The sequence below is a fragment of the Alosa pseudoharengus genome, unplaced genomic scaffold, assembly GCF_046254945.1.
Source record: "Alosa pseudoharengus isolate Yale_2024_CS ecotype anadromous, Long Island Sound unplaced genomic scaffold, YU_APseudo_1.1 YU_APseudo_1.1_scf_11, whole genome shotgun sequence".
Taxonomy (NCBI): Eukaryota; Metazoa; Chordata; class Actinopteri; order Clupeiformes; family Clupeidae; genus Alosa; species Alosa pseudoharengus.
This window is the reverse complement of record NW_027468576.1, coordinates 37,604,586-37,619,146: the sequence shown is the minus strand read 5'-3', so window position 1 is coordinate 37,619,146 and position 14,561 is coordinate 37,604,586. Positions and strand designations below refer to the sequence as shown.

General features: G+C 40.6%; 2 long non-coding RNA genes across 4 annotated transcripts; one reads left to right on the top strand and one right to left on the bottom strand.

Moving 5' to 3' along the window:
* The first annotated feature begins 911 nt into the window (after nt 1-911).
* On the top strand, nt 912-1,478 carry LOC143116510 (uncharacterized). Of its 2 annotated transcripts, none has more exons than XR_012985817.1 (3): nt 912-1,065; nt 1,204-1,286; nt 1,413-1,478. It is a non-coding gene; the product is annotated as an uncharacterized LOC143116510 (long non-coding RNA). The 2 variants fall into 2 exon arrangements; XR_012985819.1 differs by having other exon boundaries at nt 1,407-1,450.
* Nucleotides 1,479-12,472: 10,994 nt separating this feature from the next.
* Nucleotides 12,473-14,360, bottom strand: LOC143116509 (uncharacterized). 2 transcript variants are annotated; one of them, XR_012985816.1, is made up of 5 exons: nt 14,271-14,360; nt 13,319-13,402; nt 12,924-13,208; nt 12,713-12,795; nt 12,473-12,587 (listed from the first exon to the last, which is right to left on the bottom strand). It is a non-coding gene; the product is annotated as an uncharacterized LOC143116509 (long non-coding RNA). The 2 variants fall into 2 exon arrangements; XR_012985815.1 differs by having other exon boundaries at nt 12,503-12,581.
* Nucleotides 14,361-14,561: the final 201 nt, after the last annotated feature.

Sequence of the window (14,561 nt, the reverse complement as noted above, 5' to 3'; positions counted from 1 at the left end):
AGTTCCAAACAACATAACACTTACGTGGTATTGAGTAGAGGGTCCCTAAAGCCAAACCGAAGTATCCCGAGGTCTTTATGTGGTCGAATAGAGAGTCCAGAATGAATTTCATCAAGCCAGTACCTTTCCGGGAATGTTGCCATCTTTGCCGCCACCTTGAGGGGAAAGTCCGTAGGAGTCTTATTGCTGTGTAACACGCTCTGGAAATTCACAATTTCGTCGCCGTTTTAAAAAAAAAAAACATAGTCCAGTCCATACAACTTCATTTCAATTTCGAAAGAAATACTGGACTATGTTTTTTTTTTTTTTAAAACGGCGACGAAATTGTGAATTTCCAGAGCGTGTTACAACACACTCAGCAATAAGACTCCTACGGACTTTCCCCTCAAAGTGGCGGCAAAGATGGCAACATTTCTGTAAAGGTACTGGCTTGATGAAATTCATTCTGGACTCTCTATTCGACCACATAAAGACCTCGGGATACTTCAGTTTGGCTTTAGGGACCCTCTACTCACTACCACGTAGGTGTTATGTTGTTTGGAACTGTAGAAGAGGTACAAAAATAGCGTTTTGTAGCGGCGCAATTGAAATGCCCCGCTCACTTCCAGGCTACGAGTTGTGACTGAAAACGGTACAATCGAACTTTCTCAAAACACATCCGAATGACATAATTTTGATGTCAACTCAACGTATGTACCCCCAATCATCCGGAAATCGATCTAAAGTGCATTTTACTCCGGATAATTCCTTTAACATTTGTTTTTAATGACACTGAGCGTACTGTCTTACAGATGCTTTGGGGGGAGAGGCCATACGTTGACCCTGATATCAGTGGCACACATGGATGGCAATTGGCCGTCTGATAAAAGAACATGGTATGACTGGCATTCTATGTTTTCAATTTCCTTATTTAAAGATCAAAACGATGCAGACTACTGAATCTGATTACACTTTAACACCCTTCTATCTCAGCACTGAGTCAAGGTTTGTCTCGGCCTGAATATCTGCCACAACACAGGCCGCCTTGGTGGCCTGAGGAGTTGCCCTTTGCCTCAGTCAGTGACGGTACGTTAATATTGAATAACCAACTATTACTGTTTCAACTGCATGCACACAGCTGTTGCAACATGATTTGACTTTAACTTTGTTCCTCACTATGGTCATTTTGATACACTTTGATGCATTGTTTGCCATTTTTTAAAGGAAAAGGTGAAGGGCGTAAAGCTTTCACTGCTGAAAAGCTGAGGCAGGTGGTACGCTCATACAATGCATATTACAATCTCCAGGTATATATACAATTGTATGAACCTGTCTAAAACCTTTTGCATACCAGTGTGTTTTACAGACTAAAACAGATTTATACATACATATCTAACAATAATGTGCTTTTCCTTTAATCTGTTGAGCTGCAGCAGTCTGTTGAGGCACCACCATCACCCCCATCACCCCCATCACCAGCAACACCAGCAGCAGCAACACCAGCAGCAGCAGAAACACCTGCTGCGCCTCTCACCCCCCTCACCCCTCCAACCCCCACCCCATGAGGTAAGGACGCTGGGGCACAGCGCCTCTCACCCCCCCACTAGCCACCCCTCTCCCCCATGAGGCAAGGACGCCCGGGCACAGCGCCCCCCCCCACAACCCACCCCCATGAGGCAAGGACACTGGGCACCAGCAGCAGCATCACTACCAGCAGCAGCATCACCACTAGCAGCCTTTAATGCAGATTTCAATCTCCAGGTATATATGTACAATTGTATCAAGCTGTCTAAATTGCTGTAGTTTTGCTTCATTCCTTAAAAACACAGAAAATACTTAAAAAGAGAAGGATGAATGATTTCAAGTGCAACCATTGTGTTTAAAGACATTTGTATATACATATCTAACAACGATGCGCTTTTCCCTTAGTCAGAGAATGTGCAGCAGTTTGTTGAGGCACCACCAGCAACAGTAGCAGTACCAGCTGCAGCTGTGTCAGTGGCAGGAGCAGCACCAACAGCAGCACAAACACCATCAGCACCACAAACACCACCAGCAGCAGTGGCAGATTATAAAGAAGGATCACAATGCATACTATGTCATTTCCTTTAATATGTCAACATCTTTTGGAAAAGTAAAGCATCTATCATCCTAAAGCATCTCACTTTTCTTTGTTTGTTGATAAGCTACGTGTTTTTCATCGTAATTGATTCAATATCCAAGTGTGACAGTTTTGGTGTATCGTAAACAGAACAGGACAATGGGAAATAGGCATTCATTCATTTACTCATTAGTCATTTCAGTTTGTATTATTACATTCATTATTATTGTTGTAATCTCACATGTACTATGGCTACCACAATTAGATAGATACATAGATAATGTGTCCTAATAGGCCTACAGTGAAAATACATTATATAGCCAACTGTTCCAGCAAGGAGGAAGATGGGGTGGGCCTATGGATATCGGGCATGCATATCCACTCCTAGGCCTATTCTCCTACACTACCCCTGTAGTAGCCAGCATTACATTTAAATCTCTCACTTTGGCCTATAGGACACTGACTGGATCTGCTCCTTGTTATTTTAATTCAGTGATCGATCAAGATGTACTTCCCCAACCGCCCACTGCTGTCTTCTGATTACCATTTGTTCTGTCGACTAGGCCTACTCATGAACGCTATTCAAGACTTCCTCAGTGGTTCCATGTGGGTGCAATAAGTTGCACAGTGCTCTCTGTTCCTGTGATAGTTTACAGTGTTTTTAAAAGGCGTCTAAAGGCACGTTTGTTCAACATGCAGTCCATTAAGCAGTAAAGCACTATAACTTGTTATTATATCATTGATTGAATGGGCATTTGTTTATTAGCCTATTGCTATTGTCCTTATTCAGGCATGCAAACTCCTCACCTTTCGGCGAAATTCGCCGTTTTGAATCCAAAATGACTGACTTATGTGGTTTGTGCAGAACTGATGAGAAAATATTTGGGGGGGGCGTTTACTAAACATCAGTGGAAGCTTGTTGCTGCAGAGGCAACGTGAACAGAACGCTCGCGCAGGTAGGCTATCCTCCTTTTGTGAGCGCAGATAGGCCTAGATGCGTCTGAAATGTCAGCTGGAATGTGAGCACGGCGAGGAGAGGTGCCTAGAGATGTCACAGGTGGGCTAATTGAAACTTTCAACTTCTGTTAGCAAAAGACGTTGAGGTTAGTGTAGCAACGTAGCATTGGCGGTTTTGTTTGAATGTTGTTAAAGTTAGCGATATGAGACAGAAATATTGACCCAACGAGTTAATTTGATGAATAGGTTACGTGCTGTACTTGGTCTAGATCGGCAAAAGGTGAAGCAAATACACAGACCTTATCAGTATAGCAAAGGCTAATGTGAATAACCTAATGAGTTAAATGTCTCCTAAACTGGGCTGTGCAAAACGTTTAACTCTTAAATTATTCACATTAGCCTTTGCTATACTGATCTTGCTCAGAGACAAAATCAGTGTTGATTGACATGTCTTTAAGAAACGTTCAGTGACCTGATCTGAAGTAGCCTGTGCCTATAGGGTAGGCTACAGTTTAACATGTAGTGTGAACACTATTCACACAACACAACTTTTTTTGGTTGGTTAAACAAACTAACTAGCACAATGCCACAATCTGTAAGTAACCTAGGCTGCAGGATAACACTTGTTATGAAACAGTGTGCCCTCCACTATGGAAAGCCGATTGAGCATTTATTCTGATATCTTGATATCAGGCATAATTGTCATGTACATGTAAGCCATTTTTGTCAACTAGTTAACTAGTGAGCCATGTTTGTGTGAACTAGTTAACTAGTGAGGGCCAAAATATGCACACTAGTTAACTAGTGGTAGCCAAAAGGCTCACTAGTTAACTAGTGAACACATTTTAGCTTCACTAGTTAACTAGTGAGAGCCAGAAATGTCTACTAGTTAACTAGTAAAGGCCAAAATGCATACCAGTCAGCTAGTTGAAGGCTTTTGGGCCTCACTAGTTAAAGGACAATTCCGGCGCAAAATGAACCTAGGGGTTAATAACACATTTGTACGAGTTCGACCGTTCACTGGGATTTATTTTCATGCTAGTCGAATGTGACCAGTTTTATTGCAAACCGCTAATTAGTGTTTAACGCTAGCCTTCGGGGCACACATACAGTAGAAAGAAATCGCTATTTCTATACCACTAACAAGGCTCAAAATAGCACCACACTTACACAGTAGCATAATGAGGGTCTCTACATGTAAACCGAAGCATTGAGAACTTTGTAAGTGTACAGGCAGTTTATTAAAAAGAAACACATTACCGTTCACGTGTGGTGCAAAGTGGTACTGCAGATAAAGTACAAATTCAGTGGATTTATAGACAATATTTGTAAAAAATCTTATCTCAATGAAGAAACTCAGCAACAAGCCCACATTTTGGGCAGATGATCCTCACATACAGAATGATATATGGTAAAATTAAAAAAAATCCTGTTAACTGTCCACGTGGTGAAATGAGAAGATGAAGACGGGCTTTTTGAAAATCAAGCCCAATTTAATAAAAATGCTCTGACAATATGATAATGTTAACAACCAAAGTTAATGCATGGACATGACCTTATAATCCATACATGAGTGGGAAAAAAATCTGATGAATTTGTATCACATACTTTTTGAATGAGAAGCCCTCAAAGGTGGTGATGTTTTTTAAATTATGAATTTATAGCCATTTTCAGAGCTTTGCAGAGGGGGAATTACACAAGATACACCTGATTTGATTGGATTTTTTAATTCAACAGGAAAATGTACTTCTATTCACATAGTTTCACTAATGTGTGTGAAATACCAAAAGAGCCAATAATGTTGGAAGTTGAACAAAAAGGATTGTTCACCACGATGCTTAAAATGACTTGAAACTTGAAAGGGCTGTAGTTTTGGAACCATTAGTGATACAGATATACTATTTAAGATTTATGCATAGGTTTGGTCTTCAAACACCTGTGATTTTTTTCAGATTTTTTGGGAGAGGGTCACCTGCCAGCCACTGGGTGATTTGACACGGAATGACCCTCTAGCTAGTAAACTAGTGGCTTCAGTGTGACACTTACATGTAAACTAGTGAAGGCAGAACTGCTCACTAGTTAACTAGTGAAGACACAAATGCCCACTAGTTAACTAGTGAGGTCTAAAAAGTGTCACTAGTTTACTAGTGTGCACCAAAACACCCACTAGTGAACTAGTCATGGCAATTTCCATTCGACTAGTTAACTAGTGAGGTGCAAAAAGTGTCACTAGTTTACTAGTGTGCCCCAAAATGCCCACTAGTTAACTAGTGAAGGCCATTGCAGCCCCACTAGTTAATTAGTGAGATGCCAAAACGCTCACATGTTAACATGTAAAGGCCAAAATGCCCACTAGTTTACTAGTGAGGGTGTTGTGGGCCTTACTAGTTAACTAGTGGCATGCATATTTTGTTCACTAGTTAACTAGTTACACCTAAAAACACAAACAAGCTGACCGTTTTTGTCCACTAGTTAACTAGTGGAACAATTGAAGTCTCACTAGTTTGCATGTGTGGCAGTAAAGCAGCTCACTAGTTAACTAGTGCGCACAAGACACACACTCTAGTGGCTGTTTTTGGAGCTATCTAGTTTACTAGTAATGCAAAAGGTACTCTTACTAGTTAACTACATGACACATTGGCCTTCACTAGTTAACTAGTTGACATGTTTGGCCTTACTAGTTTACTAGTAATGGAACAGGACATGCTTACTAGTTAACTAGTGAGCATATCTGCATTATTAATGCCTTTCACTACTTTATAGAGGGCATTTTGAGCCTTACATGTTAACTAGTGAGGACAAAACACTGTCCATAATGAACTAGCAGGAGAAAAATGCCCCTCACACTAGTAAACTAGTGGAATTTGAATAAATACACAAACGGCTGGCATTTTGTGCAACTAGTTAACTAGTGGCACGTAACATTGGCCACTAGTTTACTAGTGCGCAATGTCGCACTTGCATGCAAATGAAGAAGGCGGAACAAGGATTTTGATTGGTCCATTTAGGGCTCAGAAACCTAGAAAACATGGCTGACTTCGTCCAGGCTGTTCTAAGAGCAAACTTTTATAAACTAAGATCGTTTGAGCATAAAAATATGTTTTGATAACACGTCTAGTGACAAAGTTGTGGTGTATTGCTGTAATCTTCGTTCAGTTAATGTCTACAATCTTTAGTTTTTCAGTTATTAGTCTGAAAATCGCGATAAAACTGGAGGCATTTGTATATGGTTGCTTAGCAACAAAACGTTTCAGTAACATGAACATTGATGATAGCATTGCTGATGTGGCAAGACTAGCTCAAGGGGTTAAGCAGCAGGACTTCGTGTGGGAGACCAGGGTTCAATTCCTTACAAGTGCATGGAGTTTTTTTCTTGATCTTTGAGCTTTTAATTACTTTTGAAACTATGTGCAGTTAATGTGTACAATCTTTTGTTTTTCAATTATTAATCAGAAAAGCGTGACTGAATGGATACATTTATGTCTGTGGTTGCCTAGCAACAATAAACAAAGAATAGGCCTAATATTAAAATCAATCCCTTGAATCTTTGGTGTGGATCACTAAGAGCTCACTTGTTAAAGCATGGGGTTTCCCTGTTATTATTAAAAACCATTTTGACAGAATATGAGATACTGCATACTGCAGGCTCTGCTTTACTATACTGAAGTACCGTTGCAGAGCAGTGTGTCACTTTAGCCACTAGGGGCACCCATCAGGACCTGATCGCGAGGCTATGAACAGTAAATTTACATTTAGACTGGGTGGGATTCTTACATAATATCCAATAGGAGTCTTCTACCCACCCTCTCATTAAAATTTGCATAATAGCCGTTTCAGGCACTAGTTAACTAGTGAGCTGCTTCACTGCCACACATGCAAACTAGTGAGACTTCAATTGTTCCACTAGTTAACTAGTGGACAAAAACGGTCAGCTTGTTTCTCTTTTTAGGTGTAACTAGTTAACTAGTGAACAAAATATACATGCCACTAGTTAACTAGTAAGGCCCACAACACCCTCACTAGTAAACTAGTGGGTATTTTGGCCTTTACATGTTAACAAGTGACCATTTTGGCATCTCACTAGTTAACTAGTGGGGCTGAAATGGCCTTCACTAGTTAACTAGTGGGCATTTTGGGGCACACTAGTAAACTAGTGACACTTTTTGCACCTCACTAGTTAACTAGTCGAATGGAAATTGCCATCACTAGTTCACTAGTGGGTGTTTTGGTGCACACTAGTAAACTAGTGACACTTTTTAGACCTCACTAGTTAACTAGTGGGCATTTGTGTCTTCACTAGTTAACTAGTGAGCAGTTCTGCCTTCACTAGTTTACATGTAAGTGTCACACTGAAGCCACTAGTTTACTAGTTAAAGTTCCTTTGACCAGCATGTTAACTTGTGTGCCATATGCAAATGTTGTGGGTGGGATTTTGTGAAATTCTGCGCTGTGATTGGTTGTCATGTTCTATTTGGACATAGGGAGCCAATAGAAAGCCTCAATTTCCAGAGTTCTCCGCCTCCTAATTTTAATTCTGCGCCACTAGCTGACTAGTGTGAATTTAGGCTTCAACTAGTTTACTAGTATACATTTATGACCTCACTAGTTAACTAGTTTGGACAAAGGATGCATCAACTAGTTAACTAGTGAGCCTGCTGCCATCACCTAGCTAGCTAGTAAGCCATTTATGGTTCACTAGTTAACTAGTGACATTGACCTACTCCAACTAGTTAACTAGTGAGACCCAAAAGCCTTCAACTAGCTGACTGGTATGCATTTTGGCCTTTACTAGTTAACTAGTGGACATTTCTGGCTCTCACTAGTTAACTAGTGAAGCTAATATGTGTTCACTAGTTAACTAGCGGGCATTTATGCTGTCACTAGTTAACTAGTGTGCACAAACATGGCTCACTAGTTAACTAGTTGACAAAAATGGCTTGCATGTTGGCCTCATATCAAGATATCAGAATAAATGCCCAAGTGGCTGGCCAAATTACATAGAAGTTAACAAGTGGGAATTTGACATTCAGTAGTCAGCTAGTAAACATTTTTGTACCTTACTAGTTGACTAGTAAAATATAGAAGTCTTTAAACTAGTTAACTAGTGCACATTTCAGTGTCCACTAGTTAACTAGTGAACATGCTGAGCATTACTAGTTAACTAGTAAGATATGAAACATATGAACTAGTTAACTAGAGAGAATTTGGGCCTTACTAGTTAACTAGTGAGCACAGAAATGGCTCACTAGTTAACTAGTGGACAGAAATGGCTTGCGTGTACATGACAATTATGCCTGATATCAAGATATCTGAATAAATGCTCAATCGGCTTGCCATACTCCACAACACACCCACCCCCCTCTCCCCCAACATTATAAATCAAATGCACCATATTGATATGTAGCATAGTAATGTTATACACCATTTGAAAGCTTGGACACTTGGGAATCCATATATGACAACCTTTTTCATGTACAATCTGTATAGTGCTTTACATTATCAGATTAATCTTACTATGTCTCAATTAAATTGTATCAAATTGCCCTCCTCCCCCTCCGGTGCTTCCCTACCTTCTAGCTTCTAGCTGTATCCTTATCAATAAGATAGATGCAGCAAATTGGGTATTGAAATAGTCACAGGAATCCATATTTTTATCCATTGTTTTATCCAATATTTGTTGTGCAGATGTATAATCCATCTTATCCACACCCATTGAACCAACAAAGAAAATGCAAATACATTTCTGTAATTATTCCATAGTGTAGTCATTCCATCAGAACCTCTGACAAACAATCCAAATAGTCCAGAAACCACACAGTAAGGCTTTTATTGTCAGTATGCATTTTGGGTAACCAAAAGTCCTATGGGGAGTTTCCATTGGGCATTTTACAAAACGCATGAACATACCTTAGCAAATAATGGTCTAAATGACTAATTTTTCATTTTATTTTGATCTACTTTTGCACACGGCTTCACAAGACCTGGTCTAGACACAAAAATGCCCATTCCATAGGAAGTTGAAACATTTCAAATCGATTTTACAAATTAGTCTAGTCTACCCTATTTTATATAATGTTAGTCTGAAATAGTGTGTGTCTCAAGCAAGTTTCACCTGGTTTGGTTCAACAAATATTCAAACTCATCATCTTTATTCTAATACTATGCCTTCATGTCCAATAGGCCTGAAATCTTCAGAAATGTCTGAACTTCAGGCACAGAGAAAAAAGAAAGAAAGAAAACTCATGTAGATTGCTTAGGAGGAGAGGAGGGCCATGCTGAAGCATGCTGCCAAACAGTGCAACGGGCCCCTCACACTTAAGGAGAAATAGGAGAAGAAGACACTTTTTTATATTCACTTATTTTTATCATACATATGATATTTTTGGCCACAACAAATTTGTTAGTGATTTTATAGTTTGTTTTCTTTGTAAATCTCTGGTTTTGGGCCATTTGATACTCCGTGGAAGCTATGCACTATTGTCACTTTGCGTGCCCTTCTCACCTTTTTCACCCCTGACCAGTTTGCATGCCTGTTATTACAGTCTGACCAACATGTTCATTTGTTCCCTTTCAATTTAAGTGTTATATTGTTATCTATTTATATGTTGCTTTGAACACCAAAGATAGGATAACGAGCCTCCTTATTCTTCAGACAAGCAGGTAGCCTACGGGGCGTTGCCTAGCAACAAGGGTCAGAAGTAGCCAACACGTTTTTCGATATTTTGTGGAATTATACTTATTTTCATTGAATGCCAATGTCGTGAGTCATGTACCAACTTGCTTTAACTGTTTCCCTACATATACCCAGCAAAAGTAGTCTGTGCCAGTGTTTTGCATCCTAACAATAATTTGTCTATGTTTTAATACAAAACCGTTTTAATGAACTACAAATTCGGCGCCATTGTTATAAAGCAGCGTTGAAATGAACGCTACACGTCATGGGGCATGTAGTCTAATTAAAGAAATAGCTATAATTTCAAAATTACAAAAATATTTTTATACATAACATGAGAAACATGCTTGAATTATTAAGATGTATCACCTGCTTGACTATAAAGTCAAAAGCTTGCAACATTTGTAATATTTAAAAATAAATGTAATTTTCCCATTTTTGCACATGAGGTACACAAATGACAGAAACATTATTTATAACACATATCTTAAGTAATAAGCATACCAAATTTCAGACAAATCTGACCAGTGGTTCCACAATTCAGGAAACTCAAAATATTACATTTTTACACCTTTGAGGGGCGCTACTGAGGTAACCGGGGTACCTGGGGCCAGGGCTCCAGAGTGCGACCAATTTGGTCGCATATGCGACCTAATTTTTCAAAAGTGCGACTAAAAAAAATCGGAGGTCGCACCGGTGCAACCAGCTATTCGAGAGAGGAAAAAGTGTCCGCATTGAAACTCTACCTTTGGTTCAATAACAGACACATATTTGGCCAATTTCGTGGTTTAAACAAATCACAGATAGTGAAGGGCGGGACCTCCCCTCTGATTGGCTGTGGCCCAGTGCCTGTGTGTAAATTTGAAAATGCGTGTGTTGCAGATAGAGAGACAGAGGTCAGAGACCCGTCAGATAAACAGAGTGGATGTAGTTGCATTACAGTGTGGTCACATAGGTCGAGATAAATGTCCCCTCTCCCCACTGCCTTTCGGCGGCTGGCAGCAGCAAACCGATCAGACGAGCCCGAGATGATGATCAAGTTTATTGTTGCCTACGATAGGCCTAGTAAAACTTCCCTTCACCAAGTTCAGTCCGAAATAATTATTCACCAGAAAAATAGTTTGAACGTAAACCCGATGTACAGGAATGCCACTTGCGCCAAATCTTGGAGTCATTGCAGATGAAAAGACGTCTTAAAATTGTGAACAATGCATACAAGGCCTTCCCGAACGACAGATACAGATATCGCCGAAAAGGAGTGCGTCATTGACCGCAGTTACATGCAGGGAGTAACCCGGTTTTCAACAGCAATATTTGTTTTGCGCGCGAGTTGTGTAAACTCATTCTGATGGCATCAGTCAATTTAATCCGGTATTTGGCGCAAACCGAATATCGCTGCTACATTTAAATGCCCGAATATTCCCTGCATGTATAACTGTGGTCATTGTGTACGGTGAATTGAATAGACACATTTAGATCGAGCATGGCAAGTCATTGCAATAGCCTATAATAATAGGCCTACCATTTTGTTACTGCATTAACCATAGTGATGTTCTTATTGAAATTTTAAAAATACTAAAATTAAAAAGTAAATTGCATTGTGGGGCTGTCAAATGATTATTGCAATCATCATTTCAAAATCACATAAAAATCCCTCTTTAAATTGTGCTCATATACATTTCTATGGAAGATGCTATGGCGAGCTGGTTTAGCCAAGGCCTAAAGATCATGAAGGATAGTATGTAAGACATTGAGCCATGAGATGTGCAGTTTGAAGCCCTTAAAAGACATGCACTGTTAATTTACTCACTGTTATTTTTATTTAATTCATCTTGAGATGTTTTAAGTTTAAATTTCAGCTCAGTGAAGCACTTAAAGCACCACCAACACTTCATTAAGTTACTTTTCTTGTAGAATTGTAAATCATAAGTCATAGGACAACCTATATAGGACAGTAATTAAGGAAAAAAAGTGAACCTGCTGCGGTGTTAAATGCGATGTGGTTGAAAATGGTGCACCTAACTTTTGTGCTGGTGCACCTAAGAAAAAAAGTTAGGTGCACCAGTGCAACCAGTGCAAAAAGTTAGTCTGGAGCCCTGCCTGGGGCATTAAAAATTCTTGAGATGCTTCCTTGCATCCGGATGAACAACATATGCTATTTTATTTCACCCTCTGAATATTTACATTTTTCCTCAACTGGGCATAATGACCATGTGTAGCCTACATTTGGATGAGCATGACATGATGAGAACGTAAAGCAATAGTTTAAACTTTGGCAAAAAACATTTGACATGGACTTAAAGGCATAGAGGAAGCTTTTGAGGGTTTGGGATGGCATCATCAACCCAACTTGGTTTGATCCATGAACTTGTGCATCCAAAACTGTCAGAAAATGCAGCCGAATGGCTGTGTGGATGGTACTTTGCAGGGCTGTCGCGTAGGTCAAAACTGACCAGCAGGGCATTCATCCTTCTCTTTTTAAGTATTTTCTGTGTTTTTAAGGAATGAAGCAAAACTACAGCAATCTAGACAGCTTGATAGAATTGTACATATATACCTGGAGATTGAAATCTGCATTAAAGGCTGCTAGTGGTGATGCTGCTGCTGGTAGTGATGCTGCTGCTGGTGCCCAGTGTCCTTGCCTCATGGGGGTGGGTTGTGGGGGGGGGCGCTGTGCCCGGGCGTCCTTGCCTCATGGGGGAGAGGGGTGGCTAGTGGGGGGGTGAGAGGCGCTGTGCCCCAGCGTCCTTACCTCATGGGGTGGGGGTTGGAGGGGGTGAGGGGGGTGAGAGGCGCAGCAGGTGTTTCTGCTGCTGCTGCTGCTGCTGGTGATGGGGGTGATGGGGGTGATGGTGGTGCCTCAACAGACTGCTGCAGCTCAACAGATTAAAGGAAAAGCACATTATTGTTAGATATGTGTGTACAAATCTGTTTTAGTCTGTAAAACACACTGGTATGCAAAAGGTTTTAGACAGGTTCATACAATTGTACTGTATATATACCTGGAGATTGTAATACGCATTGTATGAGCGTACCACCTGCCTCAGCTTTTCAGCAGTGAAAGCTTTACGCCCTTCACCTTTTCCTTTAAAAAATGCATCAAAGTGTATCAAAATGACCATAGTGAGGAACAAAGTTAAAGTCAAATCATGTTGCAACAGCTGTGTGCATGCAGTTGAAACAGTAACAGCTGGTTATTCAATATTAACGTACCGTCACTGACTGAGGCAAAGGGCAACTCCTCAGGCCACCAAGGCGGCCTGTGTTGTGACAGATATTCAGGCCGAGACAAACCCTGACTCAGTGCTGAGATAGAAGGGTGTTAAAGTGTACTGTAATCAGATTCAGTAGTCTGCATCATTTTGATCTTTAAATAAGGAAATTGAAAACATAGAATGCCAGTCATACCATCTTCTTTTATCAGACGGCCAATTGCCATCCGGCAATGTGTGCCACTGATATCAGGGTCAACGTATGGCCTCTCACCCCCCAAAGCATCTGTAAGACAGCTCAGTGTCATTAAAAACAAATGTTAAGGTTCCTTTTCTGAACTTCAAGAAAGGATTGACACAGAAACAAACCTTAACACCACTTTCATTTATACATACCACTTGACACACCCCTATTAGTGTACATGTTCAGCAGCTCAGCCTTCCTGTCATTGGTCCAAAAGGCCTCAAGATACTTTGGCCCTAAATGAACCGTAACCGAACCCCCCCCCCCCCCCCCCCCCTTAAAATCCATTATCAATTAGGTTTGTGTTGCCATGTCAATATAATTTTTATCAAAACTCAGGGCCAGATTGTGACCATACTAAAATAATTGTTCTTCCATTGAATGTCATCTTCGATAGATCTAATCTAGAGGCGATTGCTCTAAGACTACAGGGGAAGCGCAGCCTCCTCTAAAATATCACGGGAAATCACATCAAATAACACTATTACATTAGCTTCTAGCCTACTATATTCCAACTAGAACATGCTGAAAAATTGTTCATCTTCATGGCTAGTTTGTTCAGCAGTAAGGTTTTGCCGGTCATTTATCGTGATTTCGCACCCGTAATACATTGCTGTGACGACACGATCCATCAAAAAACCATGCAAAAAACCCATAGACACTCGGCTTCACTGGACTTTCAATGGCACTACAGAGTGGGCTGATCTCAGTGCAGAAAAGCTACACGTTTATTGGACAAGCGCGACAAAATCGTCATTTCCAGGGAAGCCCGGCGTCTCTGGGAGTGAATGGGACAGTGGGATGGCCCGGACGCCGAGCTTCTGTATGATGATTGGAGGAACCGTCATAGAGGCTGGACACCGTTAGTTGGCGTGCTATGTAACGGTGTAGGCTACATTATGCCATGTCTGCCATGCCAACTCTAGCCTACTGTTTGGCCTATTCTGGGTTTTGGGATAATTTTTGCCCTCAAAGAACAATATAGCACTTTAATAATATTAATTTAATAATTGACCATTTTTATCACTGCTTCCCCTGTTCCAAAGAGCAGCAATCGCCACTGATCTAATCATTGAAATGTTGTTGAATAAATATTACATATACCTGTGAAATTGAAGGTGGGTGACTCACTGCTGAAGTCAACCCATACGGCAAAAGCCAGGGGTGCTCCAGCCTCACCACTGCACCAATTCTTCATCTGAAAACAATATAAAAAATATTATACTTTCCCTCTCTTTTAAAAGCAGCCTCCCTCCCTTTCTTTCTTCACTGTACCCAATATTAGCAGGTGCACATCTTTACCGTCTAGCTCTCCAAAGTCACCAACTTTAACATTACAGCTACACTGTCAGGCTAAAAAATACCCTGCCACTGATTGAACTCCACGAGGCCCGG